Here is a 20,404-nt window from a genome sequence, read left to right as displayed (position 1 = left end):
TCTCTCATGAGGGAAATGACGTCACCATGCTCACCAAGATGGAGTTATTGGAGGGCAAACTTGGGAGATTCGCAATGATCAGGGGCGAGGAGCCAACCCAAACATACAACCGGCTCAAGACCCTCGTCAACAAAATAAGGAGCTATGGAAGCACGCGATGGACGGACCACGACGTCGTCCGCCTAATGCTAAGGTCGTTTACTGTCCTTGATCCACATCTTGTGAACAATATTCGTGAGAATCCTAGGTACACCAAGATGACGCCCGAGGAGATACTTGGAAAGTTTGTAAGCGGGCGGATGATGATCAAGGAGGCAAGATACGTTGACGATGCATTGAACGACCCAATCCACGAGCCTCAAACCGTTGCTTTCAAAGCAACGAGGAGCAAGGAAGTGCTACCTAGCAAGGTGGCACAAGTTGAGGCGGCGGGACTCAATGAGGAAGAGATGGCCCTCATCATAAAGCGTTTCAAGATGGCGCTAAAGGGTCGCAAGGAGCATCCCAACAAGACCAAGACAAAGGGGAAGCACTCATGCTTCAAATGTGGTAAGATTGGTCATTTTATCGCTAACTGTCCCGATAATGATAGTGACTAGGAACAAGGGAATAAGAGGGAAAAGAAGAAGGCTTACAAGAAGGCTAAGGGCGAGGCACACCTTGGAAAGGAGTGGAACTCGGATTGTTCGTCGTCCGACTCCGACAACGAAGGAATCGCCGCCACCGCCTTCAACAAGTCGTCCCTCTTCCCCAACGAGCATCACACCTGCCTTATGGCAAGGGAAAAGAAGGTAAGCACTCATAATACTAGTACTTACGCTTCCTCAAGTGATGAAGAATCTAGTGATGATGAAATAGACTATTCATGTTTATTCAAAGGCCTAGATAGAACTAAGGTTGATAAGATTAATGAATTAATTGATGCATTATATGATAAGAATAGGTTATTAGAAAAGCAAGAGGATCTTTTGTATGAAGAACATGATAAGTTTGTAGAGGCACAAAAATCCCTTGCTTTAGAAATTAAAAGGAATGAAATGCTTTCTTGTGAATTGTCTACATGCCATGACTCTATTTCTAGCCTAAAGAGCATAAATGATGATTTGAATGCTAAGTTAGAAATAGCTAATAAATCAACATCTTGTGTAGAACATGTTGCAATTTGCAATAGGTGTAAAGATTTTAATGTTGATGCTTGTAGTGAACACCTAGTTTCAATTTCTAAATTGAATGATGAAGTGGCTAGTCTTAATGCCCAACTTAAGACTAGCAAAAATGATTTTGATAAACTAAAATTTGCAAGGGATGCCTACACGGTTGGTAGACACCCCTCAATTAAGGATGGGCTTGGCTTCAAGAGGGAAGCCAAGAACTTGACAAGTCATAAGGCTCCCATCTCCATCAAGGAGAAAGGGAAGGCCCCTATGGCATATAGTATTCAAAAGAACCATGCTTTCATATACCATGATAGGAAATATTCTAGGAATGTTCATCATGATAGAAGTTGCAATGATATTGTTTCACATGCTTATGATTCAAATGCAATGTTTGCTTCAAGTTCTTCTATGATGTATGATAGAAGTTTGGCTAGGAAAAATGTCATTCAACATGTGCCTAGGAGAAATGCTCATGTACCTAGGAAAACAAGTAATGAACCTTGTACAATCTATCATGCTTTAAATGCTTCCTTTGCTATATGTAGAAAGGATAAGAAGATAGTTGCTAGAAAATTAGGGGCAAAATGCAAGAGAGATAAAACTTGCATTTGGGTCCCTAAGGCTATTTGTACTAACCTTGTAGGACCCAACAAGAGTTGGGTACCTAAGACCTAAGCCTAAATTGCCTTGCAGGTTTATGCATCCGGGGGCTCAAGCTGGATTATCGAAAGCGGATGCACAAACCACATGACGGGGGAAAAGAGGATGTTCTCTTCCTACGTCAAGAACAAGGATCCCCAAGATTCAATCATATTCGGTGATGGGAACCAAGGCAAGGTGAAAGGGTTAGGAAAAATTGCTATTTCATCCGAACACTCTATTTCTAATGTGTTCTTAGTTGAGTCGCTTGGATATAACTTGTTGTCTATGAGTCAACTATGTAATATGGGATATAACTGTTTATTCACAAATGTAGATGTGTCTGTCTTTAGAAGAAGTGATGGTTCATTAGCTTTTAAGGGTGTACTAGACGACAAACTTTATTTAGTTGATTTTGCAAAAGAGGAGGCCGGTCTAGATGCATGCTTAATTGCTAAGACTAGCATGGGTTGGATGTGGCATCGCCGTTTAGCACATGTGGGGATGAAGAACCTTGACAAGCTTCTAAAGGGAGAACACGTGATAGGTCTAACTAATGTAACTTTCGAAAATGATAGACCTTGTGCAGCTTGTCAAGCAGGGAAACAGGTGGGAAGCTCTCATCATGCCAAAAATGTGATGACAACATCAAGACCCCTGGAGTTACTTCATATGGACCTCTTCGGACCCGTCGCCTATCTAAGTATAGGAGGAAGTAAGTATGGTCTTGTTATAGTTGATGATTTTTCCTGCTTCACTTGGGTATTCTTTTTGTAGGATAAATCTGAAACCCAAGGGACCCTCAAGCGCTTCCTAAGGAGAGCCCAAAACGAGTTTGAGCTCAAAGTGAAGAAGATAAGGAGCGACAATGGGTCCGAGTTCAAGAACCTTCAAGTGGAGGAGTATCTTGAGGAGGAAGGAATCAAGCACGAGTTCTCCGCTCCCTACACACCACAGCAAAATGGTGTGGTAGAAAGGAAGAACAGGACGCTACTAGACATGGCGAGGACGATGCTTGGTGAATTAAAGACACCCGAACAATTTTGGACGGAAGCCGTGAGCACGGCTTGCCACGCCATAAACCGGGTCTATCTTCATTGCCTCCTCAATAAGACTTCATATGAGCTTCTAACCGGTAACAAACCCAATGTGTCTTACTTTCGTGTATTTGGGAGCAAATGTTACATTCTAGTGAAGAAAGGTAGGAATTCTAAGTTTGCTCCCAAAGCTGTAGAAGGGTTTTTGTTAGTTTATGACTCAAATACAAAGGCGTATAGGGTCTTCAACAAATCATCGGGTTTGGTTGAAGTCTCTAGCGACGTTGTATTTGATGAGACTAATGGCTCTCCAAGAGAGCAAGTTGTTGATCTTGATGAGGTAGATGAAGAAGATGTTCCGACGGCTGCAATACGTACCATGGCGATTGGAGATGTGAGGCCACTGGAACAAAAGGAGCAAGATCAACCTTCTTCCTCAACAACCGTGCATCCCCCAACTCAAGAAGAGGCGTGTGATCAAGGGGGTGCACAAGATGATCATGTAATGGAGGAAGAAGCACAACCGGCACCTCCAACCCAAGTTCGAGCGACGATTCAAAGGAATCATCCCGTCGACCAAATATTGGGTGACATAAGCAAGGGAGTAACTACTCGTTCTAGACTAGTTAATTTTTGTGAGCATTATTCTTTTGTCTCTTCTATTGAGCCTTTCAGGGTAGAAGAGGCCTTGCTAGATCCAGACTGGGTGTTGGCCATGCAAGAGGAGCTCAACAACTTCAAGAGAAATGAAGTTTGGACACTGGTACCTCATCCCAAGCAAAATGTTGTGGGAACCAAGTGGGTGTTCTACAACAAACAAGACGAGCACGAGGTGGTGACAAGGAACAAGGCACGACTTGTGGCAAAAGGTTATGCCCAAGTCGCAGGTTTGGACTTTGAGGAGACTTTCGCTCTTGTAGCTAGGCTAGAGTCAATTCGCATATTGTTAGCCTATGCTACTCACCATTCTTTCAGGTTGTTCCAAATGGATGTGAAGAGCGCTTTCCTCAACGGGCCAATCAAGGAGGAGGTGTACGTGGAGCAACCCCCTGGCTTCGAGGATGAACGATACCCCGACCACGTGTGTAAGCTCTCTAAGGCGCTCTATGGACTTAAGCAAGCCCCAAGAGCATGGTATGAATGCCTTAGAGACTTTTTAATTGCTAATGATTTCAAGGTTGGGAAAGCCGATCCAACTCTTTTTACTAAGACTTGTGATGGTGATCTTTTTGTGTGCCAAATTTATGTCGATGACATAATATTTGGTTCTACTAACCAAAAGTCTTGTGAAGAGTTTAGCAGGGTGATGACTCAAAAGTTCGAGATGTCGATGATGGGCGAGTTGAACTACTTCCTTGGGTTCCAAGTGAAGCAACTCAAGGATGGCACCTTCATCTCCCAAACAAAGTACACGCAAGACTTGATCAAGCGGTTTGGGATGAAGGATGTCAAGCCCGCAAAGACTCCAATGGGAACCGACGGACACACCGACCTCAACAAAGGAGGTAAGTCCGTTGATCAAAAAGCATATCATTCCATGATAGGTTCGTTGCTTTATTTATGTGCTAGTAGACCGGATATTATGCTTAGCGTATGCATGTGTGCTAGATTTCAATCCGATCCAAGGGAGTGTCACTTAGTGGCCGTGAAGCGGATTCTTAGATATTTAGTCGCTACGCCTTGCTTCGGGATCTGGTATCCAAAGGGGTCTACCTTTGACTTAATTGGATATTCAGACTCCGACTATGCTGGATGTAAGGTCGATAGAAAGAGTACATTGGGGACGTGCCAATTCTTAGGAAGGTCCCTGGTGTCGTGGAGTTCTAAGAAACAAACTTCCATTGCCCTATCCACCGCTGAGGCCGAGTATGTTGCCGCAGGACAGTGTTGCGCGCAACTACTTTGGATGAGGCAAACCCTCAGGGACTTTGGCTACAATCTGAGCGAAGTCCCACTCCTATGTGATAATGAGAGTGCTATCCGCATGGCGGATAATCCTGTTGAACACAGCCGCACAAAGCACATTGACATCCGGCATCACTTTTTGAGAGACCACCAGCAAAAGGGGGATATCGAAGTGTTTTATGTTAGCACCGAGAACCAGCTAGCCGATATCTTTACCAAGCCTCTAAATGAGTCGACCTTTTGTAGGCTGCGTAGTGAGCTAAATGTCTTAGATTCGCGGAACCTGGATTGATTTATAGCATACATGTGTTTTATGCCTTGATCATGTTCCTTAATGCATTTTGTTGTTTATTTATGGTGCTCCAGTTGTACATGCACTCCCCGGACCTCACAAGTCCAATTGCAAGTGATGCACATATTTAGGGGGAGATGTGCTACAACTTGACCCTTTGAGACTAACTGTGTGCTTGAGTTTGCTTAATTTAGTCTCAAAGGAGGTTTGAAAGGAAAAAGGTGGACTTGGACCATGCAAGACTTCCACTGCACTCCGATGAGAGAGTAACTCACTCCAAGTTCATCTATGTACTCTTATTGCCTTTTTACTCTTAGTTGAAGATTTTGGTAAGGCAATGGGGTTAAAGGGACAAAATTGATCCCGTTTTGGTGCTTGATGCCAAAGGGGGAGAAAATAAGGCCAAAGCAAGAAATGGATCAGCTACCACTTGAGAATTTTGAAAAAGTAGAGTTAGAGTTTTTGTTTGTCAAAATACTCTTGTTTGTCTCTTATTGTCAAAAGTTGATCTCTTGTGGGGAGAATATTTGATTATGGGAAAAAGGGGGAGTTTTTGAATCTTTGATCAATTTCTCTTGAAATATCTCTGTTTATGTTTCAACAAGTGTGTTTGACTTAGAGATAGGAAATTGAGTTTGATTTGCAAAAACAAACCAAGTGGTGGCAAAGAATGATCCATATATGCCAAATTTGAACCAAAACAATTTTGAGTTCTAATTTGTATTGATGTTGCACTTCCTTTAGTTGTTTTTTATTGTGTTGGCATAAATCACCAAAAAGGGGGAGATTGAAAGGGAAATGTGCCCTTGGGCCATTTCTAAGTATTTTGGTGATTGAGTGCAAACACAAGTGGACTTATGTTAATCTATGCAAAGTTATGGAGAAAGTGCAAATCAAGTAAAAAGGTATGTTCCTAAGACTTAGTACAGTGTTTTGGAGACTAATGATTTGTGTCTAAGTGCTGGAAACAGGAGAAATCAAGTTGGAAAAGAGATGGCTTGTTCAGCCAAAGACAGCTCGGTCTGGGTGCGCCAGGCTGACTCTGACGAACTGGTTGCTCTCGGGACTTCGACGGCGGCGTACGACTATAAATCACCGGACTGTCCGGTGAGCCAACAGTCGACCGGGCCAACGGTCGGCCGCATAATCCGCGCACAACGCGTGGCAAGAGCCAACAGTCAGAAGGGGCACCGGACTGTTCGGTGTGCACCGGACAGTGTCCGGTGCGCTAACGGCTCGGAATCTGCAACGGTCGGCTTCGCCAAATAAGGAAAGAGATCCGCACCGGACAGTGTCCGGTGGTGCACCGGACTGTCCGGTGCGCCAGGCGACAGAAGGCAAGAATTGCCTTCCTGGAATGCTCTCAACGGCTCCTAGCTGCCTTAGGGCTATAAAAGGGACCCCTAGACGCATGGAGTACACCAAGCATTCCTTGAGCATTGTAGATCACTCACACTTCATTCTTGCGCACTTGTTCGACATTCTTAGTGATTTGAGCTCCGTTCTAGTGAGAACCTCGAGATATTGTCTTGAGCTCAAGTCTTGATCTTGTGTGTGCGTATTTGTTGTGGATTTGAGTGTGTTGCTTCCCTCTCTTACTCTTGTGCTTCATATTGATTCTTATTGTAAGGGCGAGAGACTCCAAGTTGTGGAGATTCCTTGCAAACGGGAAAAGAGTAAAGTAAAGAAGAACATCGTGGTATTCAAGTTGATTATTGGATCACTTGAGAGGAGTTGAGTGCAACTCTCGTCCGTTGGGACGCCACAACGTGGAGTGGGATCACCTATTCACCCCCCTCTAGGTGCTCTCACCCTTCAGCAGCTGTGTGCCAAAGCGAACCCGATCTCCATACACAATCTCGAATACATTCATCTTAACCTCCACGTAAGTCAGCCAATCTGCCGCCTCCACCGGAGTACCACTGCCATGAAAAGAATCCAACTTCATGCCCATCCACTGCATCAGAGAAAGACCACTAACTGGAAGAGGCATCTCGGCCTCGCCACCTGAAGCAGCACCCGCAGGGACAGTGCCCCTGGGCACTCCTCCACCACCAGCATCCTGAGCAGCACCCGCAGGGGCAACATGAATAGCTTGCCTCAGAATGGCCAACTCCTGCTGCATGGCCTGCATCGCGGCTAACATTGCCGCTGGACTCATCGAGTCCCCACTAGGAACATGCAGACTACCCGAGCCCTACGAGGCAGCATAGCTACAGCCACAGGGGTGAGAATAATAAGTAAATAAGATTGGCATAACATTTCTTCACATAATGTCAAACTAGCACAGACAATAACATAACATATCAATAGTAAAGCAGAAATCCCGTCCTACATATGCAGTGTGTCAATTTATTATTACTCCACTTGCTAGGACCTATAGCCTATTCCTGTGATACCAACTGTAACACCCCCCACTGGTCCCACACATTGGATGTTACCAAATACCCTTCCCACTAAACTTATGCAACACAAGAAATGGAATAGAGAGAGAAAGTATTGCAAAATCCGGCAGCACCTCCCTTGAAAGAAGCATAACAGGGGGACATGGAGTTCATACAGGATATAAAAGACAGATAATTCACGTAGTAGAATCTAAATGCAAAAGTGGTGAAACACATTCATGACCAAATAAAAGGATAGGTAACTCAGCCCACCCCAAAAACAGCTCAACCACCATGAAAAGCTTGAACATATTAATTCCCTAGACTTGACCCTCCCTGATTAACAACATTATTAAGCAGTGGTTCCTTTATTAAAGGTGTAGTGGCCGTGCTGCTACATCCCTCTTTTCCCAAAGCAGAAATCAGGTGCCTGCATTAAACAATGCAAGAGTGAGATGACACATCTCAGCAAGTAAACAGAGCAAACCACAATTGGACAATGTAAACCAATTGTGCTTAAACAACCACGTAGTTCAAAACTTCCTTCTTGAATAATAATTTGCAGCAAGTAAGCAAGTAACTAATTACTTAACGCCAAGAAGAATTACAATGTAAAAATCCACACTATCCACATCCACATAATAAATTCCACACCTCTCCTATGAATGCACATGGCTACAGATGCAGTAATGACTTCTGCCTTCATATCTCTGAGGATATGAAGCTGCATCATACCCCTTCTCGGGCAACATATGATGCTCAATGTACCGGTACGGTCGGACCATAAGATCACGACGAACTTCCATGCAATGAATAATGAATGCATTATGCATGACAACAACATGAGTTCTTCCCAAATAAAATGTGCTAGACATATACTACACGAATATCTTCAAATGATGGTACTCAATTAAAAATATGAATACGAACACAATAGCACAACATAATCAAGTATAAGACTCTTCATTCGACAGACGGAATAACCATCACTGTTTTACTTGCCTTCACCGGAAGTTTGGGCAAATCCCTAGGTACGATCCGGAAGTCCACCACCTATTTTTGACACCCAACTTAGTGCATCAAATTCACATAATAAGCCTAAAAAACAACGCCGCACCTACGCGCAGTCTCAAACCCCGCCGCGGGTAACAATTCTCCCCACACCCACCAAACTGCAGCGGCGCTGCTTAACAATTCCCTAACTTTAAAATTAAGAAAGCAGTGATGACAAACAAAAACTCCAGAGACAACTACATAAAATTCCCCATAAGTTTTGTATACAATTTATGATTAAATTCCAACGTCTAACTACCCCAAAACGGTCCACAAGATAAACCCTGCAATCTGTTTTTTTCTCTTTTGGGCAGCGACATACTCGGATTCAAACAGCGATAACTTTTAAAATATAATTCCGAATCGAGCGCATAAGTACTTGTTGGAAAGGTAAGAAAAAGCCCTACATGATTCTCATACTGATTAACACTAATTACTCACGAAAAATCCCCAGAAACTGCTAATACTGCTGCTGTTCGTCCACCTGAAAATCTATTTTTCTGGACAACCACATACCCGGATTCAAACGGTGATATCTTTTAATTTATAACTCTAAATTGAGCGCATAAATACTCGTTGGAAAGGTATGCCAAAGTTCTACATGATTCCCAAACTGATTCCCATTAATTTCCCACGAAAAATTACCCGAAACCACTAATACTGCTGCTGTTCGTCCACCCCCTAAAATTCTGGACAGCCCTTCTACCAAATCGCATACTCAACATCTAATCAATTGGATTGCAGCACAAATGAACAAGAGATAAACACAAAAATCACCTTGGATTCTCCCCCTTTCCTTCCTCCCTTCTTCCCTCCACCGAAAACAATTGGAGATTTGCACCACGCGACGTAGATCCGAGCGGCAGGGAATGGCACCTTGGGAGGAGGAGATGGTGGGGGCGGCTAGGGTTAGGTGGTGTGGCTGCAAGGGTTTGAGGGAGGAGGAGATGGGAGGGGGGGCGGCCAAAGGTTAGGGGAATGGGGGGCGGCTGCACAGAGGAAGGGGGGTTAGGGGGAAGGCGGCTAGGGTTAGGGGAGGTTAGTGGGCCGAATCAAGATTCGTGGCCCAACTCGCCCACGCGACCGCTCCCGACCCCGTTGCAAGCGCCTAACCAAAGAAATTCTACTGCCCTACTGGTGAATGTTTTCCACAAATTTCAAATCCCCAAAATGCATCAACCGAATGAGAAAAAAACAAAAAAAAAGAATAACCTCCAACTTCTCTTCTTTGCAAACCGGGTATCAAACATTCAAACTCATGAGGAGTTAATGGATGATGTATAATAGATTGGAATGTTGTTTTAAAATTCTTATCAGCAAACGTTGCATATAATTCATTTAAGAATGGCATAAATCTTTTCTGGACATGCCATAAACATAGTCTGTGAATTGTTTTTGGAAATACAGTTCTCAGAGCAATTGGCATTGCAGGATCTTGATCTGCAATTGCTCACAAACTATTATTTTACTTTCACAATAAATTATTTGACTTTTTTGCATAACAAATTTAAATACCACATACCTGTTAGCATAACTCTCAGACCCTCGCATCCCATAAATGTTTTGAATGAATTCAAAGCCCATTCAAAAGTCTGAACTGTTTCATCTCCCAACAAAACAAATCCAAACATTGTACACTGTAGATGGCTGTTAGCTCCAATAAACATGCCCAGTGGTTTATCATATATATTTGTCTTGTGTGTTGTATCAAATGTCACAGCATCACCATAATATGCATATTCCCCCTGCATACTTGCGTGTGACCAAAAAATACTCACTATTTTCCCATCATTGCCTAGCTGAAAATCACAAAAAATTGTGGATTATGTTTCTTGCATTCCGTAAAGAAAGAAAAAAGTTTGGCTACATTATTTGCGCAGTTTTCTCGTCTCCTTGCTGCCCTCCTACATTTGTATGCACAAATAATGATTATCCAAACATTTACTATAGTAATATTTATGGCACTCAATATATACATAGGCAACATAAAAAGATTTCTTACATGTTTTTCAGATCTTGAGCAGTTACTGGTACGTTCTCTGGGCCATCATGCATGTCTGATATAAAATCAACTATGCAATGCTGCGGCACTCGGCTATCATGCATTGCATCAACAAAATTTATGAACTCAGCATCCCTACTTTTGTTGCAACGTAAATGTTGTTTCTCTGCTTCGTCAGTTATGTACTCATGGTTATGCTCCAAATTCACCAGTTCAATTTTTGTAGCTACAACCATTTTTTTCATCATCATATATTTTTAAATTTCATTCCAGCCTTACATTGCGTACGCCCCGAATTCCTATTCCTCATCCTAGGTGTATCATTTGGTTTTGGTGCACTTTTACCTTCACGTGAACAATTTATCCACTTACTGAATGTCTTCTCTCTGTATTTCTTCAATGGAAATCCAACTTCATATGCATACTTTTTATAGAATTTATATGCATCATCAACATCCTTGAAAGTCATCCCCTACTGTTGGCACTATATTTGGATCAATGTTTTTTTCTGCAATTCATTGACATTGTTGTTTGTACCCCAGAATATGATCATAACAATCTAATCAATTATTAATAAAAAAAACAAGTATACTTACATGTGAATGCAGTATTTGAGGTGTATCCATATCCCTGGAGCTAATGTTGGACATTGGCGGTCGAATCCGTTGATGACCTTCATCCCCCATGCTTGAAGCGTCGATTACAGGCCCCCGTAGAGCAGGAGGCGGTGTAACCATTAAGTTACCATCAACAAATCCCTCAGTGTTTGGACCAAGATGACCGCCATCTCCTACCATCGCCGGCGATTGTCCAGAGCCGGACATCTCCATCGCCAACTAGTTCTCCAGTAGTCAGATATTTTTTTCGAATGCAAGGAAATCACGGATGATACTCTAAACAAGTAACCGCACCCATGTTTCCAGGGTATTTCCATAATTTCCGTAACCATACCGATATTGTAGGAGTGTAACTTCAATACAAAACAACATTACAACTTCTTACGCACAATGCCTCAATGTTTTACGCCATTCTAGATATACTATATATGCAACATTTATAGCGTACCTTTTTTATGCCAAACCATTCATCATCTTATTTGATATCATCTTTAACTGCCTCAATTAAACGCCATGCAAGATCCATTAATTCCGCGCCCACGTTTCAGATTACGCACGTTTGCATGCGAAATCTAATCCCTATAATTCTGCCAATTACCAAATGATTCCCGCCTTTCCATTAATCCACCCCGTCATGACGCCGTCGGTTCTACATGTCCTCTATCTCATCTCCATCAGACCCACGCGCTGACGGCTGAGTGGACCAGACCCCCTCCCCGACCTGGGCTCTCTTTAATATCCGAAGCCCAGGGCTCCCGTTATATATATATTGGGGACTTGTTCTCAAATGCTATGAATTAAGAACAAGGCAACAAAAAAAGAGGTTAATGGTTAATGCCCTTCGTCCTTCGAAGCATTATTTCCCTTAGGATATAACGATCTTCGGACGAAGGTCATGAAGGACGTACCTTCATCATCATAGTATATTTTAATGTTAGTGAAAGAAGAAGCATATGAAACATGAGAAATAACATGAGTAATCATATGACATCATTAATATATCTTTATTATATCATCATGAATGAATAAGAACAATATTGAATTACATTTATACATTCGGCTTGATAGAAGGTAAAATTCCAAGCGTGACGCACGAGCGAATACAAGCCAACGTGAACAGTATTGGGGTACTGTTCACCTATTTATAGGCACGGGACGCAGCCTGGTCAAAATTACATTTATGTCCTATACAACTAGTTACAATCATGACACAAATTACTATGGGCGGATTGGTCTTTTCCTCTTTAAGTCGATGCAGTCCTTCGTCTCAAGGCATGTCGCTATGCTGAAGCTCCCTGGATGGTAGCTTCGGTGTGTACCTTCGCGCTATATTTGCTTCTGTGCTGATCTTCTAAAGGTGTTTCTTCTTAAAGGACCTTCGGCGATGAAGCAGACCCCCAACAATATATAAGAAAGTTTAAAGCAAGACTTTTTTATATTGTTACTATTATTAAGGTCATGTTTCAATCACCGTTAGATCATTTGTTTTACTTCCTTGGACCTGCTCTTTATGGATATTCTGTTCAAGCTCAACAACTGGAGAATCAAAGTCTTGCTCCAATATAGCTATAATCATAACAACTATTACTAGAGAGGGTCATTACAAATCTTATTCCTTAAACGGTTAATGCTCAATTCCCTGGTGGTGGGGCTTGATTCCCGTACTGGTACTCTTGTTGATACTGAAGTTGTAGCTGAGATGAGTTTAGATTTCCTTGGCCAACTGGTTCTAGGTACCACATGAGTTACTTCTCCAAGTAGCAACCATATGATTCCAATAGGTATGCCTTAGGGTTTGTTGTTCTTAGTACTATTATCTACGGTGTTGAGAGATGACAAGGTAAGAGATGAAGGGGGATTTATCCAACTAGACATCTTCATCTTGGCTACCCCGTTAAAAATGGAGGGACTAGGGGACACAAAAAGGGTAGAACACTCTTCCATGTCAATTTAAACTATAAACATCTATTTGTGATCATATCCATGCTCTTTTTCTTGATATTTGTCCTTTTATTATGACAGATAACCATCGTCAAAGATGCATGAGTTGTGAGGCCCGCCTAGCTAATGTGGGACGTGGGCGGGTCGAGGCAGAGGCGCATGCATCCATGGAAGTACTTGTATGTCATGCATCGTTTCATGCCACATGCAGAGGTGCATGCATCCATGGAAGTTCGTCCTGTGACCTGCGGAAAGTGGACGAGGGCGTCCGGACGTGACACCTACATCCGCACATCCGGGCAGGAGGAGTCCTGATTATTTATGTATGGCAAATACTCATTATGAAAATTTAAAGGTATCTAGGCACTATACAGCGGATCATAAATAAAAAAAAGTAGTCCTTAATCTATAGCTAATAATAAAGAGGCAAACTTTCAGCCTATTTTTCGTCCATTCATTTGTTTAGGTCAATCTCTCCCTAACTACTGGACAATATAGACTTTCTTTGTCCAGACTTCATCTAGACCAATATGGAGTAGGAATCCTAATCTAAATAGGTTCCTCGGATCATGAGTACTCGAGATAGAACCCTTATATAATAATCAAATAGAAAAGCTAATAGTCATTCTACTATTTATTTTGCTCGGCTTTCTTTATTTAGTTCTCTATCAAGAGGGAGACAAAAAATCACGTTTATGACATGGGCACTCGACTTGGTTCGTTTTGATGACAAACGACGCTGGCAGTAGGGTGTCATGCCAAGGCCATCGGAGTAGTTCCAATATGACATGGGGCTCATTTTGGGCAACTTTAGGTACACTCTACCCTATGAATCCACAGGCTCACGGAGGTGTCTCTTCATGTGGACTTGGTGTTTGACAACAGTGCACTTTGCACTCTCATCGGTCAACATGCAAATTGGTAGGAGCCCAAGAAAATAAGGATGACAATTAAAAGCACAACTTATGGAACCGCTAGAAGACAAACTACGCCTTGTAGTCGAGGCAGCGTTGCCGGTCTCTCCCTGTCAGTCTCCTAGGCGTCCTGATGGATTAAAAGCTATTCGAACTGGAAGCCAAATCATATCAAAGGCACTGTCTCTAGAGCAGACTGCAGACATCACTAGTGTGTATGTGCATTGGGTCACCTATATGCATATGGGGACCAACAATTGCAAACACTTATCTAAGCCACGTGTGCACCACCTAGTCCGGCCTAGGGTGTCGAAAGACACTGCATGCTTGTTGCCATGACTACTCCCGCATGAACTTTGTGCCCCGGTGAAGTGTCGGTATAGTTTTGTACAATGGCCATCACGCTATTGGCCTAGGCTGCCTCGCTTTGGTTAGTAACACCATGCGCATGTGGTGTCGTGGCCGCAAGTTCTAGCCAGCTCGTGGTCGTATCTCGGATGTGGCTAGACCGTTAAGTTTAATTCCACAATTATTTCGGTCAGCCAACACGATTAAGTATTAGGAAAAACTATTCACCTCCTCTAGCCCACAATATAGACCCTACAGAAGCAACCAGTGACACCCATAAGTAATGGTTATAACTAGTGCTTCATATATATTGTATACATCTCGTTCATTTTTTAATTATCATGTCCTAGACATGATGTTCGTACCTAGGAGGATCGGATCAAAAGTTGTTGCAGCATTAATCCATGATCTGAATGCTCGACACCAATATTGGGAACCATCCACAAGTGTGTCAAGTATTGCTCACCAATTTCTCAAATATAATTGCGCCTAAAAGTAAAGGACTAATAAATACTTCACCGGACAAACATCACTCGTCAGCACAAGACACCTCTTTGTTTATAATTTAATATATTGAGTAGGACACTACTCAATATAGATTCAACACAGACACTTAAATGTATGAAATCAACCATGAAAGCAAGAGCAGACATCACACTCGCAGTATTCAATTGATGCTTGCCTTTCATATATCAAGGCATAAAAAGGTATAAAGGTGGCCTTTGCTAGGCAACCTAGAGAATATATGGAGTTTCTTCAACGATTTCCTCATTAGTGTTTGGGTCCACACTGAAGTAGATAACAACACGAATAGTTCTGGGTGTGAGTTGGTTCGCAGGCCTCGGGGTCTCGTTCAAATTCACATCTAGTGACTCAAAGAATGTTACATATGACCGTTGTTCTTCTATTACTTCAATTGCATCATTAATCTCCCTGCCAATCAACTCAGGCCAACTGGTCTTGTCTGGCATAGACATGATCACGTACTATCCTTAGCTTTTCTCACTTTTGAAACTGTTATAATACCAATAAGAAGCAATAATCGAGCAACGTTAGTGTAATGAATAGAAACATAATCTGTTGTTTTGTGCTAATGCTATCATACTTTCATAGTAAGCAGATGTCTTAATCGAATGTACTACATAACTACCGAGCTGCAAACAGTCTATTAAATTTTTCAAAGCAATTACTAACAAAGAAATACATGATAACCTGCGGGGAAGAACACTGTAGCCTCTGGCGATGATACGTCCTCTGTACATGTATAGGTGTATATATATATATATATATATATATATATATATATATATATATATATATATATATATATATATATACATGCATATATACAATAAAAACCAACGAACTACTGAAAAGTGAAATTATAGGTTCTATACAAGTTAAAATATTCTTATATTTGACCAACTTTATATAAAAACATATCAATATGCGTGTCTCTAATTATATTTACTGTAAAAGTATATCTTTAGTTAATGTAATATATCCTCGGTTACAACCAACCTGAGAAGCCTACTTATCTCGATGTGTATCCCTTTTCCGTGGCCCGATGAACTATTCATAGCTCCAGCAGACCCCCTATCATGCAGTGCAAAATAGAAGCCACCCCTGGCACTCTGTATGCCTATGAGTTCTCTCTCATCTCCGCACCTCAATCTTCACTTTCGTCCACTCCCACCGAATCCGCTACCACCCCGAGGCCCGACCTTCTTCCTCCCCCACCTATTGCCGAATCCGTAGGAGTTAGTCTCATCACGATGCTCCACCTCTAAGCCCACCTGCTGCTCAAGGAGGACCGGAGGGAATACGTCAACGTCTGCTCCCACATCAACGGCGTTGCATCCTTCGTCGGTCGTCCCCATCGTGTACTCTGCTCTGTGCTCACGCACCACGCCGATGCGACATTGCGCTTGCTTCCGGAGTTCCGAGAGGCTCCCAAGTTTCGCAAGGTGTGGCCTATGCAAACTAAAAGTCGCCTAGAGGGGGGTGAATAGGCGAAATCTGAAATTTATAAACTTATGCACACACTAGAAGCCGGGGTTAGCGTTAGCACTTAAATAAAGTCCGGGAGAGAGGGGAAAACAAGCGGATGAACACGGTGATTTGTTTTACCGAGGTTTGGTTCCAAAGAACCTAGTCCCCGTTGAGGTGGTCACAAAGACCGGGTCTCTTTCAACCCTTTCCCTCTCTCAAACGGTCACTTAGACCGAGTGAGCTTTCTCCTTAATCAAACGGGTCACTTAGACCCCGCAAGGATCACCACACAATTGGTGTCTCTTGCTTTGATTATAATTCACTTGGGAACAAGAATGAGGAAGGAAGGAAGAAAGTGATCCAAGCAACAAGAGCACAAAGAACACGAACAAACACTCTCTCAAGTCACTAGGTGGTTGGAATGATTTTGGGGACTTAGAGAGGCTTTGATCTTTTGATTTGTGTCTAGGAATGAATGCACTAGCTCTTGTATTGGATGAAAATCTCAGAAGACTTGGATGCTTGGAGTTGTGGTGGTTGGGGGGTATTTATAGCCCTCAACCACCAACAAGCCGTTGGGGAAGGCTGTTGGCGATGGGCGCACCGGACACTGTCCGGTGCGCCGCCATGTCACCCAACCGTTAGGGTTTTGGAGCAGTCGATCGTTGGAGGCATTGTCCTCATGCGGCACCAGACAGTTTGGTGCGCCTCTGACTTCTGCTCTGACTTCTGACACGCACTGTTTGCACTGTCAGCACTATTGCAGTCGACCGTTGCCCGCAGATAGTCGTTGCTCGCTGACTCACCGGACAGTCCGGTGGCACATCGAACAGTCCAGTGAATTATAGCGGAGCGCGCCTGAAAAAACCCGAGAGTGGCTGGTTCATCTTCGTACGAACATGGTGCCACCGGACAGTCCGGTGCGCCAGTCCACAACACACTCAAGTTTCTTTGCTTCTTTGTATTTGATCCCTAACTTGAATATTTATTGGTTTGTGTTGAACCTTTATGCACCTGTAGAACATGTATTCTAGAGAAAACTAGTTAGTCCATTTATTTGTGTTGGGCATTCAACCACCAAAATTAATTGTGGCAAAAGGTTAACCCTATTTATCTTTCAATCTCCCCCTTTTTGGTGATTGATGCCAACACAAACGAGAGCAAATATATAAGTGCAGAAATGAACTAGTTTGCATAGTGTGAGTGCATAGGTTACTTGCAATTAAACCAATTTATAATTTCACTAGATATGAATGGATTGCTTTCTTTTATTTAGTATTTTGGACCACATTTGCACCACTTGTTTTGTTTTTGCAAATTCTTTTGGAAAATCTTTTCAAAGTCTTTTTGCAAATAGTCAAAGGTATATTAATAAGATTTGCAAGAATCATTTTCAAGATTTGAAATTTCTCCCCCTGTTTCAAATGATTTTTCCTTTGACTAAGCAAAATTCCCCATGAATGAAATTCTCCTCTTGGTTTTCAAGAGGGTTTTAATAGACACCAATTGGAAAATTTATCACCATACCAATTGAAAATAAACATCCCAATTGAAGAGATTGTCATGACAAGATACCAATTGAAGTTTAAAACAATATCACTTGAGATTTTGCTTTCTTAAGATAAGAATACCAATTGATATGTTGTCATGACATAGATACCAATGAAAAATATCAGTTAAAGCTTTATTTGAGATATCAATTGAAAAACAATATTTGTGAAAACCAAATAATCTTCATTTTGAAATTTTTTGAATTGGTGGTGCGATCCTTTTTCTTTGGGGCTTAATCTCTTCTCCCCCATTGGCATTAATCGCCAAAAACGGAGACTTTGAGAGCCCTTTTATTGTCTCCCCATTGGTACAAGTAAATAAGAGTGAAGGATTATACCAATTTGGAGTGAGCGGAGTAGCAACGAAGGATAAATGATACCGTTAGAGTGGAGTGGAAGCCTTGTCTTCGTTGAATACTCCATTTCCCTTTCAATCTACGACTTAGTATGGAAATACACTTGAAAACACATTAGTCGTAGCCTTGGCACATAAGAATTATGCATTTGTACCAAATGAAAGAGATATGATCAAGGGTATATAAATGAGCTATGTGTGCAATGTTTCATTCAAAATTCCGAGAATCAAGTATATTTAGTTCATTCCTAAGTTTGCTAAAGGTTTTCTCATCTAAAGGCTTGGTAAAGATATCGGCTAATTGATTCTTGGTGTTTACATAAGCGATTTCGATATCCCCCCTTTGTTGGTGATCCCTCAGAAAGTGATACCAAATGTCTATATGCTTAGTGTGGTTGTGTTCAATGGGATTATCCGTCATGCGGATAGCACTCTCATTATCACATAGGTGAGGGACTTTGCTCAATTTGTAGCCATAGTCCCTGAGGGTTTGTCTCATCCAAAGTAATTGCGCACAACAATAACCTACGGCAATATACTTGGCTTCGGCGATGGAAAGAGCTACTGAGTTTTGTTTTTTTTTGAAGCCCAAGACACCAGAGATCTCCCTAGAAACTGGCAAGTCCTTGATGTGCTATTCCTATCAATTTTACACCCTGCCCAATCGGCATCAGAATAACCTATTAAATCGAAGGTGGATCCCTTGGGGTACCAAAGCCCAAACATAGGAGTGTAAACTAAGTATCTCATGATTCTCTTCATGGCCCTAAGTTGAACTTCCTTAGGATCGGCTTGGAACCTTGCACACATGCATACGGAAAGCATAATATCCGGTCGATATGCACATAAATAAAGTAAAGATCCTATCGTCGACCGATATACCTTTTGATCTATGGATTTACCTCCCGTGTCGAGGTCGAGATGCCCATTGGTTCCCATGGGTGTCTTGATGGGTTTGCCATCCTTTATCCCAAACTTCTTAAGTATGTCTTGAATGTACTTTGTTTGACAGATGAAGGTGCCCTCTTGAAGTTGTTTGATTTGAAATCCTAGGAAATACTTCAACTCCCCCATCATAGACATCTCGAATTTTTGTATCATGATCCTACTAAACTCTTCACAAGTAGATTTGTTAGTAGACCCAAATATGATATCATCAACATAAATTTGGCATACAAACAAATCTTTTGCAACAGTTTTAGTAAAGAGACTAGGATCGGCTTTTCTGACTTTGAATCCATTAGTGATAAGGAAGTCTCTCAGACATTCATACCATGCTCTTGGGGCTTGCTTGAGCCCATAAAGCGCCTTTGATAGTTTGTAAACATGGTTAGGGTACTCACTATCTTCAAAGCCGGGAGGTTGCTCAACATAGACCTCTTCCTTGATTGGTCCATTGAGGAAGGCACTTTTCACGTCCATTTGATAAAGCTTAAAGCCATGGTAAGTAGCATAGGCAAGTAATATATGAATTGACTCAAGTCTAGCTACGGGTTCATAAGTTTCATCAAAATCCAAACCTTCAAGTTGTGAATAACCTTTGGCCACAAGTCGGGCTTTGTTCCTTGTCACCACACCATGCTCATCTTGCTTGTTGCGGAATACCCATTTCGTACCTACAACATTTTTATTAGGACATGGAACTAAATGCCATACCTCATTCCTCGTGAAGTTGTTGAGCTCCTCTTGCATTGCCAGCACCCAATCCGGATCTCTTAGCGCATCCTCAATCCTGTATGGCTCAATAGAGGACACAAAAGAGTAATGTTTACAGAAATGAGCAACTCGAGATCTAGTGGTTACCCCCTTATGAATATCACCAAGGATGGAGTTGACAGGGTGATCTCGTTGAATTGCTTGGTGGACTCTTGGGTGCGGCGGTCTTTGACTCTGTATTTCTTGATCATCTTCCTTGTCTTCATCTCCCCCTTGATCATTGTCCACCTCTTGAGGTGGCTCATTCTCGTGATCTTCATCATCTTGAGCCTGTTCCTCATCTTAAGTTGGTGGAGATGCTTGCATGGAAGATGACGGTTGACCTTGTGCTTGAGTGGGCTCTTCGGATTCCTTAGGACACACATCCCCAATGGACATGTTCCTTAGCGCGACGCACGTAGCCTCTTCATCATCTAGCTCATCAAGATTAACTTGCTCCACTTGGGAGCCATTAGTCTCATCAAACACAATGTCACAAGAAACCTCAACTAATCCAGTGGAT

The sequence above is a fragment of the Zea mays genome, chromosome 8, assembly GCF_902167145.1.
Source record: "Zea mays cultivar B73 chromosome 8, Zm-B73-REFERENCE-NAM-5.0, whole genome shotgun sequence".
NCBI classification, from domain to species: domain Eukaryota; kingdom Viridiplantae; phylum Streptophyta; class Magnoliopsida; order Poales; family Poaceae; genus Zea; species Zea mays.
The sequence above is the reverse complement of the archived record's forward strand: the minus strand, read 5'-3'. Positions refer to the sequence as shown.